We start from the raw sequence: 9,933 nt of genomic DNA, 5'->3' as shown, positions 1-9,933 counted from the left end.
CCAGCTCTGTAGCCTCCTGCCCAGGGAACCACCTTCCCTCTACCCCAGTCACAATCCCAGCTAAGCCTGTGAGTAATGTCTCTAAGATCCGACCCACATCCAGATCCTCAGCCAGGTCCTTCATACCCTCTCTCTCTCTGCCCTCAGTATCTGCCCCCTCAGCCCCACAAAAGGCAGCTCCATGGGATTCCCATTGTTCCTGTAGGACAGTGAGTGGATCTGCCATGTTGCACAGCTCCTCAATGTGCCGGATCTTCCTGGACAGCTCATCCCTCTTTATTTCCAGATGTTGGATCAGCTCAGTGAGTGTGAGTGAGAGCTCCTCTTTCTGCCTGGAGATGTCACTCAGGAGTCGCTTCTCTAGGGCTTCCAGCTCTTCCCTGATGCCCCTAAACAGGGCAGTGACTCTCTCTGTCTCACCGGCTGCCACTTCTGCCCCTTCCCTCCTGCGCTCCTGCAGCCTCTGGATTTGCCCCTCAGTCTCCTCTCTCTCTGGGCTCAGTTTCTCCAGAACTTTCCTCAGTTTCTCTTTCTTCTTCTCAGAGGCCTCACTCAGCAGCTCCACCCTGTGGCCCCGGTGCCCCCCGGCCAGGTAGCAGGACACACAGACAGGGGCCCCATCATCATAGCAGTAACAGTCCAGGAGTTTGTTGTGGGTGGAGCATATTCTGTTCCCAGAGTTCCCAGTCCCGTCCGGCTCTGGGTCAGTAGAAAGGAATCGCTCTGCGATGTTCCGCAGTGTCAGGTTCCGTTTCAGCTCAGGTTTCCTCCTGTATCTCTGCCTACATTCAGGGCAGGAAGGATCTTCCTCTATCCCCTCCTGCCAGTCCCAGGTTTTCCCAATACAGATGAGGCAGAAGTTGTGCCCACAGGGCAGGGTTACAGGGTTGGTATAAATGTCCCGGCAGACGGAGCAGCTCAGCTCAGCTCTCAGATCAGCAGCCGCCATCACTGAGGGAGAGAAAAGAACTAAAACTCAGACTCAGAAAGCAGATTTACCTGTTTGCCCCGTAGACAGGGAGCGGCCCAATCCGGCACCCACAGCCACCTAGAGAGTCGGCTCTACAGACCCATCGGCATTAGTGCGTCTCTCCCTTATAGTAATGCCGGGGCCTCTGCACTCTCCTGATTTATGGGGGAACCAACCCAAACCATCAGGCTGGGGGTACGGGGGACATTTATATTCCCTGACCAGTTTATTTCAGTGATACATGGGGGTATAAGGGGGGGGTAGAAAGAAGATGTTTGGATTGAAACGGGTTTCTTACAGCTACGTGGCACTGACAGACTGCTGATGTTAAGAACCAGTAAGATGTACTGGGTATATCCCTGCAATGCTGGAACCTAATGAGCTAAAGAGAATGATATGGCAGCTTGTTCCTATCCATTTCTATGGGTCAGTTGATGGGTTATTGGCACTACTTGGCTGGCAGTGGTACAGCAGTGGGCAGTCAGCTGGTACTTGCTCTGCTAATGCTCAGAATCCCCCCATAATCCCCCCATAAGAAAGGACTTAGCTCAGAAGTATTGGGGTATTCTCATTGCTACCAACGTGTCTGCTTTGGTTTTTATCAACGTTGTTTGCCATGTTTGGGTGCCGTATATAAATTGTATATCGATCTACTCTGTACCAATCAATATGGCTTTGATAGAACAATTATTTTCATACCACTTGGCTTGCTGAATATATTTTATGGCTGTGCATAATGACACTATATAGTGTTATGGAAATTCCAGATACCGAAAGTCGTTTGAGGCAAACAGGTGGGTTTATTAGATACGTACGTGGGTTCAGAACCAAGAGTCAGAACTACAGACATGGCACTGGGTTTATACAGACTGTGTGACAGCAGCAAATGCCATGGGAAACGTATGAGTATTGGGGTTACCAGTTTCCCAGTGTATAGAAATATCTGTTCATAGCACAGAAAACAAGGAGCTGCTCTATAGCCAAACAGGTGGTTCTGCCTTCAAGGCCAAGGTTGGAGGAACCAAGGCTGTAACTTGGGAACAGAATCCGTCAGAGTCAGGGGCCTCTGGGCTTATCCCTGGGCTGTTGTACTCGGGAATGCAGGCTGACCAGTGAGGGGTGCAGGAATCGGCAGGTTAACCCTTCCCTTACTGATTTGAAATGACAGCAGTGTAGGCATTTGTTAGAGAAGATCCCTGGGTGCAGGGAGCCAATAAATGAGGATCAGATAATGACAGACTCTCCCCTAGAGAGGTACCATGTTGGGCCGCGTAGGTGAGTTCTACACCAGATCTGTTAATCCCACTGTTGGTGGTGAGAGATCGGCCAACTGAGGCAACTGAGGTTCCAGCCAGGAGGTGGTTCCATGATTTATTGTCTCTGATGGAAGTTGCTATTGGTCAGGGGAAAGGACCAATCTCTGGAGTTCCACTTCACTTCTGCTATTCTGGTTTTTGGATTGGTTGCACCCAATGAATGGAACATCAGAAAGGTGGTAATATATGTGTATGGCCCACTGATGGTGTCCGCCTGTTTGGCCCGTGGGTGAATTGGTCGGAAAGTGTGCAGTTTGGGCCATACACGGCCACCTTTAGCCCTGCTCAGGGAATGTGGAAGCTTTATATTCTCAGCACATTTAAGAGTTCCAACTGGCGGGCCCTTGGTATAAGGTTCTCTGATGCCATGTCCTTGGGTGGGTGCCCACTCAGTTATAACAAGCGCTTGTTCTACCCAGAATTCCCACACACACTGTGCCAGTACTATGGCATCAACTACTAGTTTAGAAGACTGAGGAAATTCCACCATATTTCATTTTAATATTTGGCAGGTAAAGTACATAATATCAAGAGTATGTACGATACCCTTTCCCGCATTTGTAATAAAAGGCACAAAGTTTGCCCAGGTGCAGTAACCCATAGCAACCTGTTACATCCATGAGATCCAGCACAATAGGGGTGTAATCCTTTAATGGTTCTTCTCTTGGGTAGAACTGGGCCACTAACTAAGCAGGGGAGACTGACTCTAATGGGCACTGGAACCCGGGGCTCCAACCTACTCTGATCAGAGAATGGGCCTGACTAATGGACCTTCTGGTTCAATTCCCTGGGTCCCAAACTGGGCCCTAGATCTGCACTAGTTGCAGTGAGGGCCTATTGGTACCAGGACCTGAGGGCCTAAAGTGCAAGGAAAGTGAAGTCCTTCCCTGACTGGCACCCACTGGCCCACTAAGGGGAACCTGCAGTTCCCCAGGGCATCTCTCTCTCCCTGCCTTGGCCTATTGCCTTGCCTTCCCCCTTCCCATGTCTCTTTACCCACTGACATGGGTGTCGGCACACATATTTCCATGGGAGGGGCAAAGCCATCAATCAAAACAACCAGTTTTTCTAGACTGCGTGACTATTTACTAACTGGGTTGGACAATTGTGCAACGTTTTTGTGAAGATTCTCACTCCCAGGTCATGGAATATCTGTAGTAATAAGTCCAATCAACTGGCCTTGCTGGGTTTTTCTCTTGAAGATGTTTCACCAGTCATGTGATCGGCTTTCTCCATTCAGAATGACTTGTACATGGATCTTCCTGGGATAAATCCCCTGGGATGTTGCCCCAATCAGCACAATCGCTTTATCAGAAGCAGCAGGGGGGGGTCAGGGACGTCACAGGAGAAAAGCTCTGACACCCCTTAAAAAGGACTGGAATACCCCCCATCCTGCCCGCACACTGCCAACACTTCTAAGCGACAACAACCCATATGAAACCCCAAGAAGGGACCCGACCAACAGCTACAAGAAAAAGCTCATAGGCCTCTTAAACAGCTGCAGGAAGACTGCTGATTGGGCGGCCACATTTCCTGGGGGAACCCCTCTATGTATATATGGGCTCCCCCAGATACACAAGGAAGGGGCCCCTCTCTGACCAACTGTCAGCAGCAGTAACTCTGCGACCCACAAGGGGGCACAATACCCAGCCAATAGCCTAGCCCCTTTGGTTGGAAGTAGAAAGCATCCCATCCAGAACTCCCAGGCGTTTACATACAAAACCCAAGGGTTGGTACCGGGCACAGAAGAAACCATGGTGCCCTATTATGTTACATCCCTTTCTACGTTCATTCCCATCACAGAGGCAGTTGAAACATTGAGAAAACGGTTGATATAATAAGAAATAGTGTCCGGTGAGGCAGCGAGTGAGCGGGGCCCAATGCCCAATGCCCTGTATGCAGAGCCCAGAACCCCGTGGCATCGGCCCTGCTGGTTCGGGGGTTCCTAATGCCGCCTCTACTGGCTCTGCCCAATCCCCATTTGTCTGCCTATTATTATGTTCATTAAACCACTAAAGTAAGTGCCAATATATTTGTAATAGGAGTGAAACGATACAGGAAATATTGTTTATTTGGCTGACTAACTCCCTGTGCCCTGACTATGGGGCCCCCCTATATGTGTAACTGTGCTACAGGGGGACCCCCAGCTCCCTGCTCATACAGACCCACAGTAACACTCACACAGAGATGGAGGAATCCCACGCAGCTCTCAGTATTACCGTTCCTGCGTCCCTCCTGCTCTCCTCCCCGGGGAACACCCCCCTCACTCTCATTTCTTTTTGCCCCCAAAACTCTTTAGGGAGGTCACATGGTCAGAAGCAAATCCCTCCTGCTGATTGGGCCAGGCTGTGACTGGGAACTGTCCCTTTGCAGGACAGTCGGCGGCCATGTTTTTGGTTGTCCCAGATTTAAAGTCACAGGTTTGTGTATTTAGGGAAAGTTAACACTTCCCTACGCTGACTGGTAACTATTAAATCATTAAAATTCAATGTTAATAGGGTTTATTTAAAAGATGCTTTGAATTATAGTTCATTAGGCGCCCAGTGCTACACAGAGGAGTAAGGGTGTAGTTAGGAGACCCTTAAATGATGATAGTTTCTGATAATAAACTATAACATTAAGCAGTTTCCCTATTCCCTCTCCTACAGATTTAACTGAACCCCTGCCCCATTAGAAAGGAGATATTGGGCTTTATTGTATTGTATTGTAACTTATAGGGATGTTAGAAAGCAGCACCATGCAGCCGTTTGTAGTTATTAATTATTTACCCACCAGGAATTAGGCACGTCATGGTGTTTCACTACAAATGCTCTAAAATTATAATAATATGTCACCTTGTGTCACAATCACATCCCTACCAGACGCACGTGACTTTAGGCGCCGCTATAGAGGGACCCCGACCCCCACAACTCACACAAAACCTGCTGCCCCCACTCTCATACTTCTCACACTCATAATGAGAGATGCCAAGCACACTGGTAGGTAAAGGGTTAATGTAAGTGACACACCCACACTCTTCCTACCAGCAGTCAAATGGTTAATCTGCACACAGCCTGCAGAGGCACCCAGTTACACACTTTTCTGTAGCAGGACACAGTGTGAGTTTTTTCTGACCTCCTGTGAGGAGGGACCATATAATTCCCATAACTCCTTGTGGGAACATAATAGAAAGATAATATTATATTTGTTGGTTATGATTTCTCCTCCTGATTTCATAGAGACCAAACATCACTACTGTGTGACCTGCCCCTGCCTGGATATTCCCATCTGATAAACCAGGTGCCCAAAGCCAGTCCTGTTTGGCCATATTAAATTTTTTTTTTTCCAATTAACTTTTTTATTGGTTTTCAGATTTTGGGGATACAGAAAGGAAGAGGGGTGGGGTAAAAGGTAAGTGAGTTACATTTTGCAAAATATATATATGTAACATGACATAGATTTTTTATTTTTAAACATTACTAGCGTATTGTTGTTATTTTCCCTGTTTTAGATACAGATTGCACTTATGTATTAGCAGTTTACTCAGAATTAGATGTGATATTCTTTACATGTTGTTTTCCTTTCTTTCTAACAATAGTATCTTTCTATCTTTGGAGTTGCAACTTTATGCTTTCTGATTTTGTTCTTTGTATTCTGACCACATTCTCCAATTTTTAAAGTGTTTAAGTATATTACCATTTTTGTACGCGATTGATTCTTACTTTTGGAATCTTTTAGTAGTTGATTCCATTCTGTTAGTGTTGGTGGTTCTGTTTTCTTCCATTTTCTTGGTATGATTGCTTTAGTTGTCGTGATAATATACTTAATCAGAGGGTTGGAGATTGTCTTTTTTTTGATGTCATACAATAATAAAATTGTTGTAGGGTTAAATTCTATTTCCTTAGGGAATATTTTTTCTAAAATGTTAGGAATAGATTCCCAGTAATGTTCTAATTTTTTACACTTATACCAAATATGTTCATCCGTACCTGCTTCTAAGTTGCATCTCCAGCACAGATCAGTTGTATCAAACTTTGGGCCTGATTCACTAAAGGGCGATAAAAATTATTGCACACCGTTTCGCGTTAAAAAACGCAAAATAATTTGCGCGCGATTCACCATAGTATTATCGCGTGCAAAAAATTGCCATTTTCGCATGCGGTATTTCTCGCACTAGTTTTACCGTTTTGCGTTAATTTCCGCGCTGAAAAGAATACGATCGCATGATTCACTATAACTTTTGCGCGCTAAATATCGCATTCGGCTATGCGAAAATTAACACCTACTACAGGCAGGCGATAAATTATAGAAAAGTACAGTAAATGATTTTTTGCAATAAAATATGGACTTACAGTGTTATTTATTCAAGTCTGTGTTTCCCCCAGAGTGACGCAGCCGCCAGTTTGCAGGGAAATGTTCATTTTTAATACAGTAATTTTCTGCAAGTATTGGCGTGTATGGCTAACATGGCGTGCGTTCATTTGCGCGACTATTTCTATTTGGCTACAAGTGATGAAATGTTTTGCCAGGCATGGATTCGCAGTGAATTTTTGGACGTGCGTTGAATTTTTTTAGCGGCGGATTTTTTCATGCGTCTCTCAAAACAATCCGCCAATGGCAAAACGCATGAAAAAATTTGCCACGCAAAAATTCACCGCACATCCAAAAATTTATACAAGCGTCAAAAAATTAATAGTCACGGGCAACAATTTTTTTGCCCGCACAACATTTTTGCCGTTTCGTGGATCTTTCAAAAGATTTGCTAATTTTTCACTAAAGAAACCAGAACACATTTGCTCATCACTAGCGGCTACTATTTATATGCTACTATTTATATGCTACCATTTATATGCTACCATTTATATGCTACCATTTATATGCTACTATTTATATGCTACCATTTATATGCTACCATTTATATGATACTATTTATATGCTACTATTTATATGCTACTATTTATATGCTACTATTTATAAGCATCTACTATTTATATGCTACTATTTATATGCTACCATTTATATGTGGCTAATATTTATATACACCATTTATATGCGGCGACAATTTTTATACACTATTTCTATGCTACCATTCATATGCGGCGATTATTCGCGTAATTTAGCGCATGTACCGGCGAATACCGCATTGAAATAGTCTTTTCGCGAGTTAAATAACGCATGCAATATCGCGCGTAAAAAAGCGCAAGTATGCTTATAGTGAATCGAATTAAGCCGCGGTAAAAATTTTAGCGCACAATAAAAATAGCGCACATTTTATCGCCCTTTAGTGAATTAGTAATTTAGAGTTATTCCGGCAAATATTTTCCCAGTCTTCTATTGTTAAACTAATATTAAGATCTTTTTCCCATTTTTCTGCGTATGGGGGTTTAATATCATACTTTGCTATCAATTTTTTGTAGAAGAATGATAAGGCTCTTGTGGGTTGAGTATTTCTACATATCAAGTTCTCAAACCAGGTAAGTTCTCATTCTAGATTTGTTATTTGTAATGATAGAATAAAGTCTTTTATTTTTTCATATAAATAAATTGAGGAGAAGGATTTTTCTCCAGAGATAAAAGGCAAATTCTCTATTGCTAACATTTGTTTCTTTTCTAGAAAGTCTTTTATTCTAATAGGTTGCGTTTTATTATTAGTCCATGATTGGAGAACCTCATTTTCTATACCTATTTTGAATTCTATGTTATTTAATAATGTAGTTAATGGAGATGGGTATGGAGCTAATTTATGTTCTTTGTTTATTTTGAACCACCATTTAATGGTAGGATACACTGTTATCTCAGATTTAGTAATTTTGGTGTTTTGTATTTTCTCTGACCAGATCACTGACGAAAGTGATTTAATATCTTCACCTTTTTCTGCAATTTGGCTTGGGTTAATATAATTTTCATTTTGCCATAGGATAATTCTAGATAATTGAATTGCATTGTAATATGTATTGAGGCATGGGAGTCCCAGACCTCCAGTTTCTTTAATTCTTGTTAGGGTTTCATAAGAGATTCTGGGTTTGGAATTTTTCCATATAAATTTTGATAATTTTGATTTAATTTTAGTAAAAAATGTTCCCAGGATATATATAGGTATGGTTTGAAGAATATATAATATTTTAGGGAGTATTAGCATTTTAACTATGTTTATTCTGCCTGTCCAGGATATGCAGCTATTAGAGCACTTTTGTGCATCTTTATCCATCATTCCAAATAGTGGAAGATAGTTTTTGGTATAAAGTAGTTTTTCGTTCTGAGTTAAATATATCCCTAGATATTTAATTTCTTCTTTGGCCCATTTAAAGAAAAACATTTTTTTAAGGTTTTGACTTCTATGTTGGGGTATGGTAATATTAAGGATTTCAGATTTATTATAGTTAATTTTAAAATTGGATAATTGGCTAATTATATTTATAAGATCCATTATGTTGGGTAATGTTGTGTTACATAGAATAGAAGGTCGGCAGCAAAGGCCGAGACTTTATGTTCAATATTACCTATATTGATACCTTTAATGTTTTTATTTTGCCTTATCGCTATAAGAAAGGTTTCAATTGTTAGAACAAACAAAAGAGGAGATAGTGGGCATCCTTGCCTAGTACCGTTTTTAATTAGCAATTTTTCAGATAGTGTTCCATTCATTCTTATTTTTGCACTTGGGTTTTGGTATAGGGACATTATTTTCTCAATTAGAATATTACCAAACCCCATAGCAAGTAGGACCTGTTCCATATATAACCATTGAATCCTGTCGAATGCTTTTTCAGCATCCATTGAAATGATTATTGCATCCTTTTTTCTGTTTTTCATAATCTTTATTATGTTTAATGCTCTTACTGTATTGTTTTTCCCTTCTCTTCCAGGTATAAATCCGGATGGATTAATGCTGGTAAGTATCTTTTTAGTCTGTTTGCTATTCATTTAGCAAAGATTTTTTGATCAATGTTTATAAGTGAGATTGGTCTGTAGCTGGAACACTCATGTGGGTCTTTCCCTGGTTTGGGAATTAAGGTTATATGGGCTTCTTGTGATTGTTCAGGTATTACAATACCTCTATTTTGTGTATTATACATTTTTAGTAAGATAGGGTTGAGAGTATTTTCAAATGTTTTGTAGTAACAGGCCGTGAAGCCGTCTGGGCCTGGGCTTTTCCCTAGTGGTAGTTCCTTTATTACTTTAGAGAGTTCTTCTTTAGTGAAAGGCATATCAAGATTTTTAGATATCTCATTATCTAGTTTAGGAATTTTTAGTTGTGCTAAAAAAAAATTTATTTTAGTTTTTATTTTTTCTATGGATCTGTCATTTAGTTGTTGTTTATTTAAGTTGTATAAATTAGCATAATAGGTTTGAAAACATTTTGCTATGTCAGATGTTTTATTTACTAGCTGTTTATGATTTTTCATTTTTAATATATATGATTTAGCAAATTGTGTTTTTAACATATTGGCTAAGTATTTTCCACATTTATTGCTATATTCATATATATTTCTTTTAAATCTCATAAACGTTTTGTTTGAGTCAGTATCAAGGATATTTTTTAGTATCTTCCTTTTATCTATTAGTTTCTGATAAGTTTCTTCTAGTTGTGTAAGTTTGTGTTGTGTTTCTAATTTACTAATTTCATATAGTAATTGATCTATTTTTTTCCCCTTTCTTTTTTGCAGC

This window comes from Xenopus tropicalis, chromosome 2 (genome assembly GCF_000004195.4).
Source record: "Xenopus tropicalis strain Nigerian chromosome 2, UCB_Xtro_10.0, whole genome shotgun sequence".
In the NCBI taxonomy this organism is placed as follows: Eukaryota; Metazoa; Chordata; class Amphibia; order Anura; family Pipidae; genus Xenopus; species Xenopus tropicalis.
The sequence above is the reverse complement of the archived record's forward strand: the minus strand, read 5'-3'. Positions refer to the sequence as shown.